The sequence below is a fragment of the Marmota monax genome, unplaced genomic scaffold (genome assembly GCF_021218885.2).
Source record: "Marmota monax isolate L192 unplaced genomic scaffold, Marmota_monax_Labrador192_F-V1.1 WCK01_AAM20220418_F8-fsc00219, whole genome shotgun sequence".
Lineage (NCBI taxonomy): Eukaryota > Metazoa > Chordata > Mammalia > Rodentia > Sciuridae > Marmota > Marmota monax.
This window is the reverse complement of record NW_026692081.1, coordinates 777,092-801,002: the sequence shown is the minus strand read 5'-3', so window position 1 is coordinate 801,002 and position 23,911 is coordinate 777,092.

Genomic DNA, 23,911 nt, shown 5'->3' with positions numbered 1-23,911 from the left:
CATGAGTTCCAAGCTCTTACTTTTTGGTATTTCACTATATTTTAATTTATAGATGGCCTGGTTACTACTGTGAGTGATATGTGAGATTCAATTTGTAATGTATCATACATATCTAAGACAAATGAAGTGTGAATTACTCATTGTTCATCATTGTGTTAGTGTCATATCTGTCTGCTTTATACCTGAGGAGAAAATATCTATATGTGATATATAAATATCTATATTTTTTTCCTAGGTTGTGGTGCAAAGAGGTCCTGAAAGGGTTACCAAGTGTTAAATTCCTTTAGGCTACAGCCAACATCTTACTTACCATTCCAATACTTTTGGAATTACAATTTAGGAAGAACAAAGAAAAACAAAGGCCTCTATCACTCTATCATTTAATGCTATTCTAAAGACTATCAAAATTGTTGAATAAATAAAATTATAAATAATAAAAATATTAGGAAAACAAAGAAATTATCATTTTTTCAGTGCTAACCTTCCTATTGCTGGATAATAAACGGTCCCCAAACCATCACTTAGGGGATGCCTATTAGAACTGATATACTGGCATCTCCCCTACTCTGATCTCAGGATGGTAATTGTGTCTTCACAGCAGCTGACTGATCACTCTTAGGAAGGCCTCTGTAGAGTGAAATGATGAGTGAAGTTGCATCACTCATCATCAGCAGAACTTCTGCCATGTTCACTAGTAACAAGGGAGCCCCACAGCCTGCCCAGGTTCAATAAGGTTGTAGACAGAGACTCAGCTTCTTGACTTCCAGGCATGGGAAAGATAGTTAAATTTATCTTTAGAAGATGGAATATACAAACATGATATTCTACCTGAAAAAATCATAATCAAAAACACTGAAATCCTGTTAGAGCTATTATAGGAACTTAGCAATGCCACTTATATAAAATGAATAAATAATCCACAACTTTTCTTACTATGAGAAATCATCAATTTGTTTATAAGAGGGAGAAGTATTCAATTTGTTGCAATAAAATTAAAAAAAAATTTATAATATGTAACAATCACATTATACACATTAATTTTTACATGAAGACATTTTCTGCCTATTAACATATATTCTACATAATAAAACTGAAAACACCTTAAAATATTATTTGTTTTGAAGTAGGATTTCAACATATGCAGAAACAAACCAAGTTTCTGAATGGAAATATTTATTTTTATGTGAATGATTATATGGTTTATATATCTCAATGAAATATCAAAGGAGTTTAATTTTTTAATGATTCAAAATTTTAATGTGTGCCTATAAAAACATGTATAAAATTAGCCGGGCTTCTTCTGAAAAAAATTAGAAAGAAGGAGAATTTTTTGCTACCAAATAGTAGGCATAGAATAAAATTAAAATTATATACAATTAGAAGAAAAATCAGAGACTTAACAGAATAAAATAGACATACATATATAGATATAAATGCACATAAGAACTTAATATATTATGGAAAATATTAGTATGTATTAGATATGTCCTAAGGCATTGGATATCAATGGATAAAAGGAAAGATCATGGAATTATTTATAAAATATGAGAATTTCTTTTTTGGAGTTAAAAAAAATTTAATTATAAAGAATAAAATTCCTAACATATTAAGTAGAAAGTTTTAAAATTAAATCATAAATATGTAAATATAGAGAAAACATAATAATAAAAAATATAATAAAATACAGCAATATACCAAAATATGTGTTTTAGGGGTAATTACTATCTTATAGAATTAGTTAAGGAAATTATTGGTAATTTTTAAAAGTATATATAAGAAAAAGATCTTAGTAAAATCAAAATGCAACATACAGACAAAAAGAAAAAATCAAAACATTAGGAATATTTAATATTAAATGAAGCTTTAAAAGAAGCATAGAAAAGATAAATGCATTAAATATTGACTTACCTATGAATAGAAAGTTTACAAGAGATATACAAATATTTTGAGTCAAAATATTTTACATATTAGCATTACATATTTAACTATTGTGCTTATACCAAACTGACAGTGCCAAAATAACTTATAAAACAGTTTGATCAAATACAAATGAGTGATTTTTTAAAATCTCTACCTATGGAAATTATGAATCAGTATATCCTTTTAAAAATGCATAACAATATATTAAAATAAACGTGCTTTTTGGATAACCAATTTCCATGCCAGGAAATCATCCAAATAAAATAAATTGGTTGTACAAAGATAGTTTTCCAAAATTTGCTCTTAAACATGACTGAACATTAGAATCACCTGGGAAGCTTTAAAATTGTTGATGCTTGAATTTCTAATTTGGGCTGTTCCCATCATTAAAGACTTGTAAAAATTCTCATGTGACTCTGATTTGAAGTCAAGGAGGAGAACCATTAATCTGAAAATACTTTCAATAAAGTCTTATTTATATTAATGGGTGATTTTGACATGAAATAAATCCTGGGAGAATGGTTAACTGTAGCCAGGTATCAGTATGCTGAAAACTTTGAAAAATTAAAATAAAATCATTGAGAATTACTATAAATTATTTTAAATTCATACATTAATTTAGAAATAGTTGTAGGATTCAATATTTCCATATAGTTATATGGTTTGCCATTCCATTTATTTACCTCCTTATATACACCAAAAAAACTTGCATATATTTTTCTACATCTTGCAGTTATTTTATCATTAAGAAAAGTTATTGGTTTGATAAATAATTTGTACATTATTAAATTTTCGTCAATTCTTTCCATTTATGTTCTTGGGTGATTATATTCAGTTTCTTTTTCTCTTCCTTATGGCTTGATCTGAAAAGTTTAAGAAACTTTAGTTTATATGGTCAATAGGGTTAGTAAGTATGATTTTTTTTAAACAAACATATATTTCACATTTTGAAAGGAATTTTACCATGAATTTAAAAATTGATCCATATTATTGAAGACATGTAGTTAGAAATTATCTGTTTTGATCATCTGATATGATACTTAGTATATGAAAATTTCCTAAAATCATTCAGCCTTTATTATTATAGTTAAAAAATAATATGATGCATAATTAGATTCAACTTGCTGATAGTTTTTTTAATTACCATCTATATTAATAAATAAACTATAAAATTAATTTGTAATTTTGGCTAAGTTGGTATTTTTATCCAACATTATAATCTTGTTGTGAAAATAATTTTGATATTCAGCTTGAGAAAAATTCAAAAGTCCTTGCTTCTCACTCATTTTTCTAAATATTCTGTAATGACTCCTAGCATCTGTACCCTTGTTTCAGAAGGAAATAGTTACCCCATGGCCCTTGGTTTCTCCTTTTGGCAGTTTTAGGACTGAACAATATCACTAAAGGCAGCATGCACCAGGTCCTTATGGAATACTTCATTGTATTTTCAATCTTACACCTCCTGATTTTCTGACTATGCAGGCCAGACCTCTTCACCTCTCTTGTCCACTTTTGACAGTAAGATGGATGCTTCCAATACATTGTCTGCTCTGGGTGCCTCTATCATCCCTGCACTATTTTTAAAGTTTTCTCTTTCAATAATACAATCCATGCACACAACACCTGAAATGGGTCTAACTTCAAAGGAGCTGGTAATTCAGTTAAACTGCAAATAGGCTATTTACATATCCCTGAGGTGAGAGAGAGAGAGAGAGAGAGAGAGAGAGAGAGACAGAGAGAGAGAGAACAAAAACTTTCACCTAAGCAACAATAAGTATTTTTTGCACAATTATTATATTAAAAACTAGTTTGTATGAGGCAACTGAAATATGCTTTCTTTTAATGCTGCAAATGATGTAGAGCATGATCAACATGGGTATGATGAAGCCATAAAGCACTGTTCACCACAAGAAGAATATAGTTGATTTATTTTTGGAAACATGTAGAAATTCTTCCATCTGAATTCAGGGGAATTCAGAGGTTGGTTAAAATAGTGGGGTTTTTCTTCCTCTTGGTAGTTTGATCATCTTCATTGTTTAAATTGAAAGACTCATATAATCATGGGACCATCTGAAGACGCTCTCATTAACCCTCTTTTTTACTTTTCCAATGTTATTGCCATGTTTTGTCTTTTATGATTGTCACCCTGTATTTGTTTTGATGTCACCCTGTGTCTGTTTTAATATGAAGTTGAGATAATGTTTATCTAGCAAAACCCTTTAAAACAGAATTAACCTGCTGCCTGGCTTCAGATTCTGCCTTATTCCTGTGATTTCCTATGATAACACATATGTGGTACCATTGTTGGAATCTAAATCTAGCTGATATTAAATGCTTCATATAACTGAAAACAACTTATGGTATTTTTTTTATTTACTACATATGTCGAAATATGCATTTTTCTTTTCAGATTTTTAATTTTCTTTCTTTCTCTCTTTTTTCTCTCTTTCTTTCTTTCTCTCTTTCTCTTTTTCTCTTTCTCTCTTCCTTCCTTCCTTCCTTCCTTCCTTCCTTCCTTCCTTCCTTCCTTCCTTCCTTCCTTCTTTCCTTCCTTCCTTTCTTTCTTTCACCAGGGATTGAACCCAGAGGTGCTTAACCACTGAGCCACTTTCCCAGCCATTTTTATTTTTTACTTAGAAATAGGGTCTTGCTAAGTTGCTTAGGGCCTTACTAAGTTGCTGAGGCTGGCTATGAACTTGTGATCCTCCTGCCTCAGCCTCCCAAGTCGCTGGGATTACAGGCCTGCACCAGTGTGCCCAGCCAGGTTCTAACTGAAAAAATGAAACTGAAGAATGTTAAGAAGCTTTAGCCTTTCCAATAAAACAGATTGGTTATTAGTTATTATTGTAAATGATTTCTTATAATAAAAGTAAAGTGAAATAGAAATGACAACATTTTTATATAGTGACTAACATGGTATAAGGAGTATTTTGATAATAATAAGAAAACTACAGTCATATTTGATGAAACGATTAGAACAAACTCATTTATTTAACCTTAATTTGGAATACAAAAGATCAAAAATTTGATTGGTTTCAAAGCTGTTTTTATCCATATCAATTACCCTTAAATCTTTCACTTTTGAGTCACACAGTCTTTTACTAGATGTAGAACATATTACTCTGCTCTTGAGTTGATAAAGTCTGTGTGTTTCCACAATTTTATATTGTATTATATGCCTTTAAATAGTCTCTCCAAATACCATTTCACTTTTATGCTAAGATAATGAAAATTATTCACAGCAAATACTGTTAAGAAGTAAGTGGAATGAATGCCTCATTAATAGCAATTCTATGGTAACATTTTTAAAAGGCAGGGAAGAACATAAGTGCAATTTATAATTATCTTAAAGCTGTATATCTCACAAAAATGAGGAACAATTGGATAAATAAATCTTAAAAAGCAGAATGATTATAGCAGATTTTTAAAATACTACTTTAGTTTCAATTGCAGTTGCAACAAATTATCACAAACTAAATGGCTTAATTCAACATAGATTTATTATCTTACATTTCTGAAATCAGTCTTATGGACTAAAATCAAAAATCAGCATATGAGTAACAGCCAATGTATACTTATTGCTACCTGCTTGAATTAAACCAACAGCTGTCAAGCTGTTAGAAAAGCTGGATCCCAACTTAGAGAAGGAGTAATTAGCAAAAGCACAGGAAGAGTGTTTTCCTTTTTCTTTCTTTCTTTGTTTCTTTGTTTCTTTGTTTCTTTCTTTCTTTTCTCTTTATTTTTTTTAAATAAAAATACTCTTATTTGAGGGAAAAAAAAAGATTAATTTTCTACACCAATACCAAGCATGCCTGGCATCATGTTGGGAGGGGAAGCCTACTTTCAGAGGGCCAGGGATGAGGAAATATCAAGGGAAATCATAAAAATCTCAAGAACTTCTGACATCACCATTAGACAGACTCCCAGTGGCTGTAACTGATCTGCCATTTTTGATTTATTTCTTCATTTTAAAAATTTTTCAATGAATAGTTACCTATGATATGACCCATATAAATTAATTATGACTCTTAGGATATCATTTAATAATGCATGAGAAAATATATGTTGACTGGGTGATAGGCTGAATATATCCCCCATCCCACCCCAGAGATCTCTATGTCCCAATGAGAATGTCATCTTACATGACCAAAGAGATCCAAAGTGGATGGGGTTCCCAATTCTCACTGACTCTAGAAGAAATTACAGTTCTGGTGCTGGTGACAGTGTGACTCTGGACCATCTTGAAAGATGCAGCCATGTATGCATGGAGGAGACTTTCACAAGATTCAACACCCATGCATGTTAAAATGTCTAGAGAAAATAGAGATACAAGGAACTTATAAAGGAACTTATAAAGGATGTGTATGACGAACCCAAGGCCAACATCATACTGAATGATGAGAAAAATGGAGAAAACCTGAAAACATTTCCTCTAAAATATGGAACAAGACAAGGATATCCACTCTGACCATTCCTGTTCAATATAAATTCAATACTCTAGTCAGAGCAATTAAGCAAAAAGGAAATTAAAAGTATGCAAATAAAAGAAGAAGAAGTCACATTATCAGTGTACTGGACATGATTCTATAGAAAACCCCAAAATCTCCACCACAAGAATTCTAGAGTTGGTAAACAAATTCAGCAAAGTATCAGGATACAAGACAAACATACAAAAATAAATAGCTTTTCTATATTTCAATAATCACAATTTGCTGAGAAAGACATCAAGAAAATTATTCCATTCACTATAGTCTCTTATAAGTAAAATAAAATACATGAGAATCAATGTAATCGAGGCAGTGAAAGACCTCTACAAGGAAAACTATAGAACTTGGAGAAAAAAATTGAAGAAGACCTTATAAGATGGAGAGACCTCTCATGTTCTTGGATATGATTTAATATTGTCAAAATGGCCATATTACTAAAAGTGTTATACAGATTCAATGTGATTCCTGTCAAATACCAGTGACATTCTTCACAGAACTAGAAAATTTCAAAATTCATATAGAAAAATAATTGACCCAGAATAATCAAAGCAACACTGAGTAATAAGAGTGAAGCTGGTGGTATCAAAATACCTGATGTCAAAATATTGTAGAGCTAAATTTAAAAAGAATTAGTGTGGCATTGGCATTAAAATAGACATGAAAACCAATGAACTACAATAGAAATGAGGAAAACAAATCCACATAAATAGTCATTTGACCCTTGACAAAATTGTCAAAAACACATATTGGAGAAAAGATAAGCTTATCAATGAATGATACTGGGAAAATTGGATATCCATATGCATCTCTCACCCCACATGAAAATTAACTCAAAGTGGATCAAAGACATATGCATTAGACCAGAAACACTGCAATTTCCTGAAGAAAATATAGGATCAACACTCCATCATACTGATGCAGGCACTGACTTTCTTAATAAGACTCCTAAAGCTCAAAAAATAAAACAAAGAATTAACATGTGGCATGACTTCAAATTAATAAACTCTTCACAACAAAGGAAATATTGAGTATGAAGAGAGAATCTATAGAGTGAGAGAAAATCTTGCCATTTACTCTTCTTCTTTTTTTTTTTTTCCATTTACTCTTCTGACAGGAGATTAATGTCCAGAACTTAACCCAAAGAAAGAAACTCAACCTAAAGAAAAAATAAATAAATGGGCAATTGAGCTAAACAAATATTCCTCAAAAAAGAAATGCAAATGGCAGACAAATGATAAAATAAAATGTTTAACATTCTTAGTAGTGATGGAAATGCAAGTCAAAATTACATTGAGATTTCATTGCACTTCAGTTATGATAGCAATCATAAAAACTCTGAATAATAATAAATGCTGTCAAGAATGCAAGAAAAAAGTACACTTATGCATTGTTAGTGGGATTGCAAAGTAGTATAGCCACTTTGGAAACAGTTTGTATATTCCTCAAAAGAACAGGAATAGAACCACCATATAAACAAGCTATTCCACTCTTTGATATTTAGCCCCCAAAAAATAAAATCATCATTAAAATCATCATTACTATAAAGGTAGAACCACATTAATATTTATAGCAATACAATTCACAATAGTCAACTTATGAAACCGGCCTAGGTGCTACTTAATAGACAATTGGATAAAGAAAATATTATATATATATATATATATATGTATATATATATATATGTATATATATATATATATGTATATATATATATATGTATATATATATGTATATACATATATATATATATATATATATATATATATATAAACTCCATTGTATGTGTGTGTGTGTATATATATATATACACACACACACACACATACAATGGAGTTTTACTCAGCCATAAAGAAGAATGAAATTATGTCATTTGGTGGTAAATGGATGGAACTGAAGAATATTATGCTCAGTGAAATAAGCCCAACTCAAAAAGTCAAGGGTCAAATATTTTCTCTAATATGCAGAAGCTAGAGAAAAATAAGGAAATGAAAAGAGAATATCTCATGAAAATCCAAAGAAGAATAGTGGAGTAGAGTAAGGGGAATGAAGGGAAGGGACCTGAAAGAAGAGGATCTGCAGAATGAAACTAAGCAAACAATATCCTGGGCATGCATGAAAATACCACAATGAATTCCCCTCTCAAGTATACTATCATGCACCAATTAAAAAAAGAAATGAAAATATTTAAAAATTATAATTAGCTAATGAAAAGTTTAAACTGAAGGAAAAAAAAATCAAACATATTCACATACCTTGATTTCCAATCTCTACCATTGTTGTTCCTTCATATGTTTTATATTTTCTTGATATGGTTTTAGACATTCAATTTATTATTTAAGTATGTATGTATCTTAAGAAAAATTATTGCTTTATTTTGGTTCATTCATGAATTAACATAGGATGGGAGTGAGACTAAATTAAGCATTTACAAAATTCTTAATATCAGTAATCCCATGATCCATTTATTATCTTTAATTTCTAAAAACAAATCCTAATATTATCTGTAATTATTTTCTTTTCTGTGCAAGGATTTTTAATTTGAAGCCATGACACATGTTGAGGCTTGGTTGTATTTCTTGAGCTTTAGGAATCTTATAGGAAAGTCAGTGCCTGCATCAATATGATGAAATGTTGACTCTCGGGTTTTTTTTAAGTAGTTTCAGTGTTTCCAGTCTAATGTCAAAGTCTTAGATTCACTTTGAGTTGATTTTCATGCAGGGTGAAAGATGCATATGGATATACAGTTTTCCTAGTTCTACTAGTTAAAAAAGGTTATCTCTTCTCCAAAGCATGTTTGTGCCATTGTTATGTTACAATTGGATAGAATCTAAATCCATAATGAATGTGCATTAATTTAATAAAATGCTTAAATAGAGAGTGTATCTTGTTTGATGACACTGGGTTATTGATTTGCTAGTGTTTTAACATATTTTTTTAAATTTCATTCTTTTAGAATCAGTCATGGTACTTCAAATGATCTATATTATTATAGATTTACTTCTTATTAATAAGAATTAATAAGAATTAATAAGAATGTAATTCAATGTAATGCCTTGTACATTCAAAATAGTCAGATATCTGCTGAGACAATAAACCATGAGACAATGAATCCTGCAAGGCCATTCTCTGCCTCCTTGCTTCTTTCATGCTGCGTTCCTGTTACCTAGTTTACTGCCTACAACTTAGTTGTTGAATAAAGGACACTGTCTGATGATAATTCTGCAAGATCTCTTATCTCAGATCTTATGTATTATTCATTTGCTACTAAACTTTTTTTGAACACCATATTAATGAATGTATAACTATCTCTTTGACAGAGGCATTTTTATTAGACAAAGCAATGACATATCTTAAGGATTTCAATATAAATGGTGTGTTTAATTTAAGCTGGTTAAAACACCTATTATTTATTCATTATTGATCATAGTTCTGAGCAAAAATACCTCCTCAATACTTTGTTAAATAAACCATGCTTTTCTAAAAAGTAATACCAAAGTTTCAACATATAACCAAAGTATTTAGGTTTCTGAATGTCATTTTAACTTTCAAACTACAAAGTCCAAACAAATACAAGATTCAGAGAGGCCATCAATGTCCACATTGTATTCTGTTTTTTAATACAGACACATTTTCGTTTTCAATTATTCAGCAAGATATTTTACTCCTGCTGACATTACTGGCAAATAAAACTTTGTCAGTACATGCTGTACTATGCACAGAATCTTCCAGTAAGTGAAGAAAATAATAGTCTCAGAAAAATTATAATTATAAGCCACAGTCATTAATGTGGCAGTTAATGTTAATATCTATTCAACTGGTTTAAGTAATACTGTTATAATTTTGATATGAGGTGTCCCCAAAAGCTCCGGTGTTAATGCAGAAATGTTCATAAGTGAAATGATTAGATTATGAGAGCTGTGACCTAATCAGTTCATCCTAGTTTGAATGGACTGTGTGGTAACTATAGTCATGTGGGTCATGGCTGAAGGAAGTAGGTCCCTGAGGGTAGGTCCTGGAGGAAAACATATTCCCTGTGCTCCCTTCCTCTCTTTGCTAGAAATAGAGCAGAAATAGAGCAGCACTTCTTCACCACACCCTTAATGCACAGGGCCTAGAGCAGTGGAGTCATTCCATCATGAATTAAATCTCTGAAACTACAAGCCAAAATTAATTTGCCCTCCTGTAAGTTGTTCTAGTCAGATATTTTGGTCAGTGAAACAAAACCGACTTGTGTTAATACTTAGAAACCTAGAAAACATTAAATTTTGTTGTATATGTAGGGTTATTTCTAGAATAAATCCATGTATGCTTTAGTGGACACTGAGGAATTTCAACCCTGGTGTGGGCAAACATTATGGCTGGGGCTCAGAAAGAACAAAATCTGAGAAAATGTGAATGTGTTATCAATGTCTTGGAGCTGGGATATACCGTCCCAGGTTTTGGACTCCAGAACTTACACCATAAACCCCCTCAGGTTCTTAGGCCTTTGGTCTTAAACTGAAAGCAATATCATCCGCTTCCCTGGTTCTAAGGCTATAGGACATATACTGAGACATGCTATGAGTGTCCAGTGTCTCCTGCTTGTCCACCTGTCATAGAACTTCTTAGCCTTCATAGTCATGTGAATCAATTCCCTTAATAAATACTAAAATGCATATATTCCATATATATCCTTCCATATATTGGCTCTGTCTCTGTGGAAAACTTTAATATAAACCATAATTCTTGTAGAGTTTAATACATTGTCAAAGCATACCCTTGAGATAGAAATAAAGAATGCACTTAAATGTACCTAATACTAAGTAAGTAAGCAGAAAATCAATGTGGTCAACGTCTTAGCTTAGTAGAAGAAAAATGTCTCAAATCATATTATTAGCTGAATAATGTAAAGCAATAGGTCTCTCAGTTAATTAGTAATTAATGTGTGAATTTAATCCAACAATCTTAAACTCTGTAGCAAAAATTCAAGCTAAATCATATATAATAAGACAAATCATATATAATAATTTCTCCTTAAAATAAATTTTTGCAAAATATCAGATATTACATTCTTGTTAGATGTTCAAGAAAATGTAAGTAAAGTAAAAATGAAATGAATATATAACAAGTACTTTTGAGAAGTGAGAAAGTATGTATCTATTCATGGAAATATTTAGTGAATTTATTACTTTATTTTCCTACATGGCTGACTTTAAATTTTAAGAGAAAAAATAATTTTATAGAATACTTTGGCATTAGTTTATAGATATTCATCATATATTTTTACTATGTTAGACATAATAATACATGAAACTAACAATTATGAGAAATAAATTAAAGGCATTTTTCACCTGAAAAGTGGTATTCTTGTTTTTTTCTGTTATTGATGCTATAATAATAGGTTATGAAATGGGAAATTGTCTCTTCAAACATTTACTTTTCCAACATAATAAATATCTGGCTTTTAACTCTTATAAATAAAATAAAACCTGTTAAATCTTAATGTACCTTGTATACATAATGTTAAGAGGAAAGCAAGATGAATGGAGGATCAAAGGTTAACAATGAGATATTAAAAATGCTGTCATGTCCTGGATACATCACTTCAATGACATTGTACAGTCATATAGCAACATTTCCAGTGCTTTAGAAGCTTCTTGTCAAGTGGTAGTAGAGAAATAAACAGTGTTTTGGAAGGATAATTGCTTTGGTGATCATTTTATACATGCAATCTCATTATTTAATTTACTTTAAAATAAACTAGGTAATATTATGACCATTTAAACAGATGAAGAAAGAAATGTTTTGAAACGCAAAGCAACTTGGACAAGATACTAATGAAGACTTTTAAGGCACCCACATTGGCTTATAATAATCTTGAAGTTATTTATGACTCTTAGGTTGTAGAGGTCTTATATCCAAATTGAACTAGCTTACATAAAATAAATTATTGTTTTAAATAATTTTAATCAAGAGTTGTGGTTAGGAGATCAAAGCAGATGGCTGAGCCTCCCTTTCTCCTGAATGTTTATGGTCTCTTCTGCTATTCTCAGGATGTTTTATACTCTCAGTCCGCCTTGCTTATAGGACTCAGAGAAGTATACTGGCCACGATGCCTCAGAAAACAAGTCCAGCTGAGGGCTGATACCTGCTGCATGTCAATTCTGGCTTCTTCCTCTGTCTGTGAGTGTCATTCTTCCCCCTTGTGACCAGAAATATGTGCTATGATAGTTTGCACAAACAAGAAATACTAAAAAAAAAAAAAAAAAAAAAAGATGTTCTTCTATTCAGAACTTTTAAAACTATAAACAAAAAATGCAGTCAATTCTTGCCTGCCTAGTAGTGTGTACACAGAGACAGGCACATCAATATCTTTCTGTATAAAAGACAACTTATATGCATTCTTTTTTTTAGGTTTTTTTTTTTTGTTGTTGTTGTTTGTTTGTTTGTTTTTAATGTGGTGCTGGGGATCAAACCCATTGCCTCATTAGGCAAGCACTCTACCACTGAGCCACAAACCCAGCACTGCCCCGCCCCCCCCAAAAAAAAACTAAGAGACAACTTATATACATTCCGTAAAATCATTAACCCAAAAAATTGCATGTAAGGAAAGGCACACCTAACTACTTCAAAGCCATAGCCATCCACTAGAGTTAATTATATGTTTAAAATTTCTAAACCTTTTCTATTTCTCTTAATCTAAACTTCACATGGTTTCATGAATATCTTTGAAATCTATAAACCAAAACAAAGATTTAGTTATTTCTAACATACTAATTTTAAAACAGTGTTTAAGACATAGGAGGTCTTCAAAGAATACTGCCATTTAGAAAAGTCAGAAATGGGAAGGGAATTATTGTGAGCTTACACCCACGCTTGTACAAAATCATTCCTTCCTGAATAAATTGATTCATCCATCCTTCCATTCATTAATTCAAGCAAACAAATAGCTCTACTATGAGCTGGTACTATTCTAGATAGCAAGTAATGAATAAGGAAGAAAATGATCATTCTGTTCTGATGGAGTTTGTCCTTGAGTAAGGGAAGAAATAAAGAATAACTAACTACAAAAATAAATGGGGTAGGGAGGGGGAGCACGGGAAGAATAGACGAACTCTAGATAGGGCAGAGGGGTGAGAGGGGAAGGAGGGGTTTTTAGCAAGGATATTGGAATGTGATGGACATCATTATCCAAAGTACATGTATGAAGACATGAATTGATATGAACATACTTTATATACAACCAGAGATATGAAAAATTGTGCTGTATATGTGTAATAGGAATTGTAATGCATTCCACTGTCATTTATTTTGAAAAAATTAATTAAAAATTAAAAAGAAAAAGAAAAAATAAAATGTTACATAGACAACTACAATGATAAGATGTTATATATACAAGAATCTAGTAATGTTACTTTTTAAGTGACTGGAGTGGAATATCTCTTTGAGAAGAGGAGTTAATAGATAAGGAAAAGTCATCTATGTGGATGTAAATGGGGGAGGGCCTCTGAGCAAAGGAAATAAAATTGGAAATCACTTTTATTTGGTACATTTAATAAGCAAACAAAAATTTATTGGATATGAAAGTATGTGTGAGGAAGCAGGGTAACAGGGTCAGGTCTGAGAAGCAGGCAGATACCTAATGGTTTTAGGCTTCACACTATTAGAATTTGTATTTTCTTCTAAGTATAAATTTAGAAGATAATAAAAGAGTGTATGCAAAAAATACAACTTTCTTTTTTTAAAAAAGGTTATGAATTTTTGTGTTCAAGCATGAAAGCCAATACCCAATGACAAAATAAGCTAGCTTAAAAATATATGCTTCTGAGGTGATAGAATAAAATCCACTTAATGACTGAATCTAGTGAGTGAGTGATTGAGAGTTATATCCTTGGTTTGAGGCCTGAAGTAGTTGGTGAATGATTTCATTTATGGAAAAGAACATTTTGGGTACATTGATTTCTGTATGCACAGGAGATATGGAAATATAATAAACCAGAAGGCTGTTGCATATACAAGTAAAATATTCTCAAGGAAGATAGAAATATCAGAGGTACGAATTTGGTAACCATTAGCAAATATATTCACATTCACTCAGTTATTGTAAAAAATGTAAGACAGTTAAAGGATGTAAAATTCACTTTCCTTTTAGAGATTGTATCCTTTGGTCAATTTACTTGCTCCAGATTCTACCCAATGACAAGAAACTATAAGTTTTTCATGGAGAGACAGAAGAAGGTATTGTAAAGTTATATTTTTAGATGTTGAGTGATTATTACAGATAACTTCCAGTGGTTTTCAGACACCACTCATAAGATGTCAGTCAGGAGGGGACCTGAATGAGAAAAGAAAGGCCAGGTCCCCATGTTCACATAAAAGACACAAAAAGCAGAGCACCATGGACATAAAGTCATCATGTTGAGATGTCAAAAAAATTGAAACTGGACATGCCTCCTAGTTAACAGTTTATGTTCTAACTGCTAAGTCTATTTTGACCTCCTCATGAAAGAGGAGACTATCCTGCCTTACTATCACAGTAAAAAAAAAAAAAAAAAAAAAAAAAAAGTGGTATCCAACTCAAGGTAGCTAGTCAACACAGGTTAACTTGATTTTCCAATGGAACAGCATTAATATGGTCTCACTATCACTCTAATTAGGGCTTAAATCTAGGGTTTAAAATCTAATAACCAAAATCAAGGATATTACACTATAGTCAAGCCTGCAGCAAAGGGTCATGAAATTTAATATAGAATTATTGCTTGGAAGAAACTTAGGCATTGCTCTTGTCTGTGCCTCTCCCATAGCTCCAGGGCTTTGTTCCATCTTAATTCTAACTTTCTGAGTGGATTTCTGAAACAGTCTATGAATTTAAGAATGAATGTACACAAAATCCTTTCTATCATTTTTCAATCCAATACTATAATCCACCACATCAGTATGATCAGGGTATATGGAGGAATGGTAAGGAAAGCCACTGTCATTCCCATTTTTTTCTTAGAAGATATTGATCTTTTCTGGTTCAGAGAATATTTCTTGTTTTATGTTCTTCATCATCTACACATAGGTATTGTAGATCATGGCCTTTATTTGATATTGTGATGCTACAGGCTAAACCGTGATAATTACAAATTGACAGCAAATAAATATTCTTGCTTTCTGTACATTCAGATTTCTTTAAAAGAGATGTAATTGAGCCAAACCTGATTAAAAGACAAGTACACTGTTTTGTAAATGAACAGTTATTCATCGTTATTCTGTTTTATTTCATGTATAGGCACCAAAATGGTGTAAGTAGCAAAGATTGAAAGTTTAGTGCTCTTCTTAAAATCACTGTTAATTCTATTTATATATCCAACCTCTTTATAACCATTGAAATAATGACTCAACAGAAGGCCAATTACATTTTTGAGAAAATTCTAATTTTGCATTTTGCAGGCTTGCTAAATGCCTTTTGCTGGAGACAAAGTGATAAGACAACATGACAAACATCTCTGACCTTCTTTTGCATAAATCAAATAGAAGTAATAAGCCATGCAAAAAATGAAATATATGGTTCAGAATGTATAATAAATTCTAAACATGCTAATGGAGTTGAATATGTTTGCTCTGTACAGGCAACATTTTAAGAATATGGTGGCAAAATGCTCAAGAGGAAAATAGGTCAATTGAAAACGTAACTAGGAGAACATTGATGGCTGGAGAACATTATTTTCACTCAAGGAAAAATCATTTAATAGGGTAGTTTTATGTCTGTTTATTTTTAAAAAAAGTGTCATCTGAGCAAGACATGAATGGACTAGCCAATAATATTCTTCTCTTTAGGCTTATAAAATAGAAGCTAGTGTTTAACTAGCCAACTAATTGAAATTACTTAAATTATGTGTACCATGGATAAAGCATATGCATACAGGATGACACATTATCAGTAAAAACAAAATATCCTGGGATATTTTTAACACTCAACTATTTACTCTTATACTCAAGAATATTCAAACACAGTATACTATATGTATATAAAGTACAACTTTAATGCTGAACACTTTTAATAATTTCTGTTGTAAATTCTACTCTCTGACAATCAAAAGAGTATGGGTTTTGCAAGGGAACAAATAAAATTAAATGAATAAAACTAAATTTACAAATATACAATGATTTAAAATCTGATAAATTAGCATTTAAAATAATTCTGAGCTAGTGAATTATTTTAGGAATTGTATTAGAGAGAAGCCTTTGATCATTATTTTAAACATCTGTGATACACATAGGACTAATTTCCTTAAATTTAAAAAGGTTTTCCATAAAAAAATAACAATTAGGTACATAATGAGAAAGGGTATAAAAGAGTAGTTTACAGATTATCAAGAAAATGTAGTCAAATAACAAGCCTGTAAAATAATATACAACATACAAAATAAATATAAGAATCAAAAACATTAAATATTGTATTTGTCAGTTTGGGAAAGATTAACAATTAAGGCAATATGCAGAGTTATAAAGAGCTTAAATACAAACAATAAACCCCACAACCCACTGTTTACTTATTTAAGCATCTTCAAAAATCTGCCACAATTATATGTATCTATTATGTTTTTACTGCTTTTTCATTTGTTTTACTGCTTAATTAATGTTTATGTTTTTTTTTTTTTTTCTGCATCCTAGAATGTGAGCTACTAAACATGGACAACCAATAGTGAATACTCAACTCATCCATGACCCATGGATGTTTATCACTAAAAATGACTGTATGAAGTCAACTTATCTTCTCTGATTGCTCAAAATATCCTAAAGGTGTTTCAGTGACCTCATTCCACATAAGTCTCTATTATCCAAATTCCTACTGCTATTCCTGTTAGAGATAGCAAAGGAGTGAATTCAGGCTGAGAGTGGGACATAAGGTGTAACTGTGAGATTTTAAGTGGTATGCTGCTAGGGACCCCTTGACAAAAAAGTTGCATGATGTATTCCTCAATTATCATAGATGTAAATTCTAGGAAGGAGAGGAAATAATTCAATGTGATTTTGATTAATTATTTAATTGCTTAAAATGACTTATATTACAACGTGGTTTATAAACAATACTTTCCTCAACTCACAGTTCTGGAAGAGCTCCATAAATGCTGTTTCTGATGTTTTTAATTTATTTATCTATTTTGTGATATATCATTGATACTGGTAGACAATTTTTCCATGGGCATTTTTTGTTTCTTTGTATCCTATGAGAAAAGACACTGATTTCCTCTGTTCCAGTCTCTTTCTTCAAAGATATTTGCAGTTAACAACCTTGGAATCAAGTGAGATGTGCAAAGATCACTTTGCTCTTCAGTACTACAAATATAACATTCCACTCCAGGGTAGAGTTTTGAAGGCTTAGTCTCTAATATAAAAGATTCAGGGTTATAAGTTTGGAGTCTCTTTCAGATGTAACTGATACACATGAAAGTATTACCTAACCTTGTTTATGTCATGCAATGAAATCACCCATGGAGTGAGGGATCAGTACAAATTCTGGCACAGAACTACTGCTATGTCTGCATTAATCTGTCTTTTTTTTTCCTAGTCCATGAGGTTGTATCTCCTTCTTGGATTCATGAATAAAATAAGTTGGTTAGCTTGGTAGAAGAACAAAATCTTCTATATTTCACAGTTCTTTTTTGGGATGGGGGTGAGGGTCGAGATCAAACTCAGGGACGCTCCCCCACTGAGCCACATCCCCAGACCTATTTTTGTATTTTATTTAGATTCAGGGTCTTATTGAGTTGCTTAGTGCCTTTATTTTGCTGAGGCTGGCTTTGAACTCGAGATCCTCCTGTTTCAGCCTCTTGAGCTGCTGGGATTATAGCTCTGAGCCACCACACCTGTCCATTTCACAGTTCTTCACTGTTTGTGATAAGGATGGCAAGTTGACAGTGCTTTATGCACAAGGAAGAAAGAGGCTTTCTAGTTGGGCTCAGATCACAACCTTCTGTAAGGTATTTACTAAAAAGGGATTGTAATTGTAAAATGCATCATTGAAACTCAGAAATACCTCTCAAAGACTAGAGTATCATTACCAAGGATGTAATCATCAAAAGAATGAGACCTCTGTCTCCAAGCTTCAAGGGAGGACACAATTCTAATTCTGATAAATGCCAGTTAACAAATGTAGTTGATTTAATCTCATTTACTTTAAATAACTCTTTGAGCCCAGTATGGTGATGATGGTACAGGCTTGTAGTCCCAGAGGCTTGGGAGGCTAAGGCAGGAGAATAGTGAGGTGAAAGCCAGCCTCAGCAACCGCAAGGCACTAAGCAACTCAGTGTCATTCTGTCTCTAAATATAAAAATACAAAATAGGGCTGGGATTTTGGCTCAGTGGTCAAGTGCCCCTGAGTTCAATCTCCAGTACCCCCCAAAATAAATAAATAAAAATGAATAAACTAATAAATAACTCTTTGTACCTTTTATTTCTTTGACTCTTGGAGCCCCCTTTTCCCACCTCCTTTTAACACACCCAAAAGAGAATGGAACTAAGCTTTTCCTTCAGTAAAATAAATGCTTCATTTCTACCTGCTACATAAGATATTTTATAGAACATGTTGCCTTAAAATCTGACCTACTAATGACCCTGAACTGGACAGAATTTAAAATCTCCAAACAAAGGTACCATAGATTCAGGGCAGGGACATGCATGGATATAATTAAGAGCCAGAGGAGCTGAGCATAAAATTATGATATAGGATTGAAATAGTAAATACCTTGAAAGACACAGCTGGGTCCAATCAAGACACAAGACATTATCAAACTCACTTCTACAAAAGCCTTAATGTCCTTCTTCCCTGAACAATCAGGGGACAGATCTGAGTGTTTCTCTTGTTTCTTTATCAATTAACTCTTAATAAGGTGGTTTTTTTTTTTTTCCACAACACAAAACTTGGTGTCATAGACTTGGCTACTAAGTGCATTGGGCGCCAATCGTTTCCATGATTCTAGGGAAGTTTCATGCTACCTTTTTATTCCAAGGATGTTTATATAGTGAACGACCATGGAGTATTTTGTCCTCTCCTCACTCTTGCACTCTTGCATCCCAGAGCAATGAGTAGGTTTGTTTACTGTCCTGTGTGACAAAGATAGTATCTTCCTCTAGACAAAGGTCAATTATATTTATTGACCCTTATAAAGGGTTTAATTTTTCTAAAGTGGTGGTTCTCCTCTATGACACAAACTATTGCAGGTACAAGTATTTTCTAATCCAGTTGCATCACTGTGGGAGTTGAAGCTCAGGCAACTGCCACAAATGCCCATACTCTAGCCACTGCTTTTGCTCTTTGTTTCTGATCCAGAAGTCTTATCTCTTCTTTCAACATCCGTAAAGCTGGGCCAAATTAAATCATTAGCTTTCCAATTAGGGTAAATTTCCCAGCCTTTGACAGTTTTGATAGAGAATATTATTGATGAATAATAAAATGATTCATTAAATTTTAACTAAATATACACTTGATATTTCAGATTCAAAGATTAATTCTGAGCATGAAGAAATACATTCCAATTTGACATTAGGAACTTCAAAGAGAGCTTGTATAAAATTTACCAAAATCCTTATGGTAAGAGATGTCCACCATTAATTTAATTTTTGTTTGTTTTTCACATGCTGGGGATAGAAACCAGGGTCTTACACATGAAGGCAAGTGCTCTACCTAGATTAAGATACACACACACACACACACACACACACACACATATATATATATATATATATATATGTATATATATATATATATCCATTATATGTAAAACCCTTATTTAGCAGTTAAAAATATAAAAATTTCTTCCTTAAAGAAATTTTGATGTGACATCAATTAAGGTTAAGGCAGAGGAAATAAAGTCCTTAAAAGAGAAAAGGACTGAAACTAGGAAAGTGTAGTAGAAAGTGAGAAGCAATGATATATATTTTTTTTAAAAAAGGCTGCTGGTGTTCAGCAGGGTCAAATACTGCAGAAAGTACGATTAGCATAAGAACTCTAAGGATGCCAATGAGTTTGGCAATTAGGAGGTCATTGATGACATTTAATCTTACCAGTTCCCCACATAAGTCAGCTAATGAAGACAAAGCTATCTGGCCCCCTAGTGTATCATAATATCAGCCCTACGATGAATGACATTATCCACAGGGTAACACTTAATGATGAATAGTATTGTGATTAAATTGCTATAGAATACCAATGGGAATGTTCATTGCAACCCTTTAAATACCAACAGCACGATTAATACTCGAGAACAGACATGAAAGAAATAGATAGTGGTTTGCCACTTATATCACTGTCAAACTTTATGTCACCCTTGAGGGCTTATTGATGTAAAATGAAGTGCATTTATTCACATAGAGTTAGTTCTGCTTTATAAGGAATAAGAAATTATTAAAATGGGGTTATGCCAAAAGAAAAAAAAATGGAAATGTTTTTAATATGCCCATGTCTTTGCTAATCTATAATTGCTAAGGCTATTGTTTCTAAAATATGGAATATTTTTGACAAAGAACTATAATGAAAATTGTCAGGTGGCAAGCATACTTTAAGAAAGGTCACCTTTTTTGATTCCTTAAAAGAGAATATCTTATTATATGGATATTCTGTGTTAACAAATTTATATCTATGTAATTAAGGGTACTCTGCTATTGCATTATGAAAAAGTAATATTTTTCAAAAACTTTGTACATTTCTTGATTTCACAAACTTCCTTGTATTTAATTTTATTCCTTGTTAAGAATAACATTTAAGTGCTGAGTTTAGCACTTGAAGTAAATTGGTAACACTTATTCTAGTTGGTTAAAACTTGCTTTAGATTGCCAAAGGGGGCTGTGTATATGTGTGTTTGTGTGTGTGTATTTAGATGGAGGTTGACAATCTTTATTTCACACAGGTCTATTTCAGTGAATTTTCTCAGAGCATATTCATCAGGGGCAGAAGGTAATTTTCTCCTGTTCATGTGGGGGGTTCTCTGTTGCATCAGTCCTCAGGTTTATCAAAAGAAGAGTAGTATGGAAACTAGGTCTCCAATATCTAGAAATTAAACATTTGTAAGAAATGGGTGGCATCTCAGTTGCAATAATTAGCATGTTTTATATTTTTAAATAGTAGATAACTAAGAATTTTGTTGTTTATCTTCCACTAATAAGACATTTTCTTTTCCTTTTCTAACCATGGTCTTCTGAAAATGAAGACTACATATATAATTTTTCAGAAATGAAGTTAGTTTAAATTTTTCAAGATATGGACAAACATTTGAAAAATTATTGTTTTCCATTTTTGTACAATGTTTTGAATTTCCACTGAAATATTAGAGGGGGTTAATAGAAATTTCCAGGTTCATCTAGTCAAACACTATTCCAAATAATTCAAAACCATGACTACTTAATTTATCATACTACCTAACAATCCCATTCTTAGATAAATATTCAAGAGTAATAAAAATATATGTCCCTTTACAACCTTGCTTCCAAGTATTCATACCAGGATGATTCATAACAATCTGCCTGTAGAAACTACTGAAGTGTTGATGAACTATTGAATAGATAAACAAATGTGTTACACACATAGATTAGAACATTATAAAACAAAGTATTGATTCATGTTCTACATGGACAAACCTCAAAAACAGTATGGTAAATTAAAGAAACCAGAGGCAAAAGATCAGATATTACATGTGGTTTTATTTATGCAAAATCTCTGAACAGGAAAATCTATAGACAGAGTAGATTAGATTTTCGCTTACTACACAGTGAGGGTGGAAACAGAACATTCCTGCACATGAGCATGAGGATAATAAAAATCAAAATATAAAATTGTATCAAGGTAATGATTATAATATGCTGTATGCATATTTACTAATAATCCTCAAACTATAAATTTCAAGTTGTGTTAATTTTATGTTGTATATTATACCATAATAAACCTGTCAAAATATTCACAAATTATTTAAAAAAAAGCTTACATGATAAAAAATTAAACCGTGAAAAACAATATCAAGGACAATATTATTTTACATACATTCTTATATTAGAAGTAGATATTTCCCTGTGAGCAAATCTTATCATCAAGTAGGGTGTGATATCTTTCAGAACAGAGACAATTGGGTATAATTTATTTTCTGGCCTGCCTTGTGCCAGATTTTTTTTTCACATGATAGTTTCACAGGCTGGCTTCTTACTATTTATGGTATGATGGGATGAGCAAGATAAACTAATAGAATTTTTAAATTGGCCTCAAGAAATAGAAAATTGAACCAGATTTGTAAAACTGAGCTATAGTTTGAATATGCCCTCCAAAAGCCCAGATGTTGGAACCTTACCTCCTAATTCAGCACTGTTGGGTGGTGAGGTCAAAGGGAGGCATTTAGATCATGAGGGCTCAACCCTCATGAATGAATTAATGCCATTCTCTCAGGATTGAGTTGGTATTTTTGGGAAGTGGATTTGTTCTCACAAATATGGGTTTTTATGAAAGCAATTTTACTTTCCTTGTCTCTTTCTTACCTTCTGGCATGTTGTGAAACAGCAAGAAGACCCTCTTAAAAAGACAAGCTGATGTGTACCATGTCCTTGTGTTGCCTAGTCTCTAGAATTGTGAGCCAAATAAACTTCCTTTCTTTATAAATTATGCAGTATGTGATATTTTGTTATAACCATAGAAAATGTATGAAGATAAACACAAATCATGACTTAGGCCAAAATTGTAGGGATAGAGATGTGACATCTTAATTCTATTTAAATCTAAAGACTTATGGGGCTAAGTGTAGAGTTATAGGATGGGAGTTAATTTTTTTTCTCAAATTTTAAGATAAACCCAGTGATGATGTGTTTTAACTTTCCAACTATAAGAAAAACCCAAGGAAGTGGGAGGAAGGATAAGTAATGCACACACTCTTCACGACTGCTTATGATTATCAAGCACTGATTCTATGTATGAAGTCCTGAGAATCTAATTAAGAAGTCGTCACCCAGTATTCAAAAATCAGTCCTGACCCTTGAGAACTTGAGACTGGACTGGAACCCCATAAATAGGAGTATAGTTTAAGTAACAGAGTATTTTGATAAAAGGGATTCAAATCCCACCTCTATTCTTATAGACCTTGTGATTCTGAAAAAGATATTTAGTTTCCAAGGCCTAAATTTCCTCAAATATAAATGGATTTGATAATACCAGACTTATTTGCCTAATCTAAAGTACTTATAAGAGTAAGTGACAGGGGCTGGGAATGTGGCTCAAGTGGTAGCGCGCTCACCTGGCATGCGTGCGGCCCGGGTTCGATCCTCAGCACCACATACAAACAAAGATGTTGTGTCCGCCGATAACTAAAAAATAAATATTAAAAATTCTCTCTCTCTCTCTCTCTCTCTCTCTCTCTCTCTCTCCCTCCCTCTCTCACTCTCTCTTTAAAAAAAAAAAAGAGTAAGTGACAAAAGATAGACATAAGTCTATGCTTGAAGAAGAAAGCAGAAAAGCAGTTACCAGGAAGCTGGATAAAATATTATCACAGCCTCATTAGAGGATT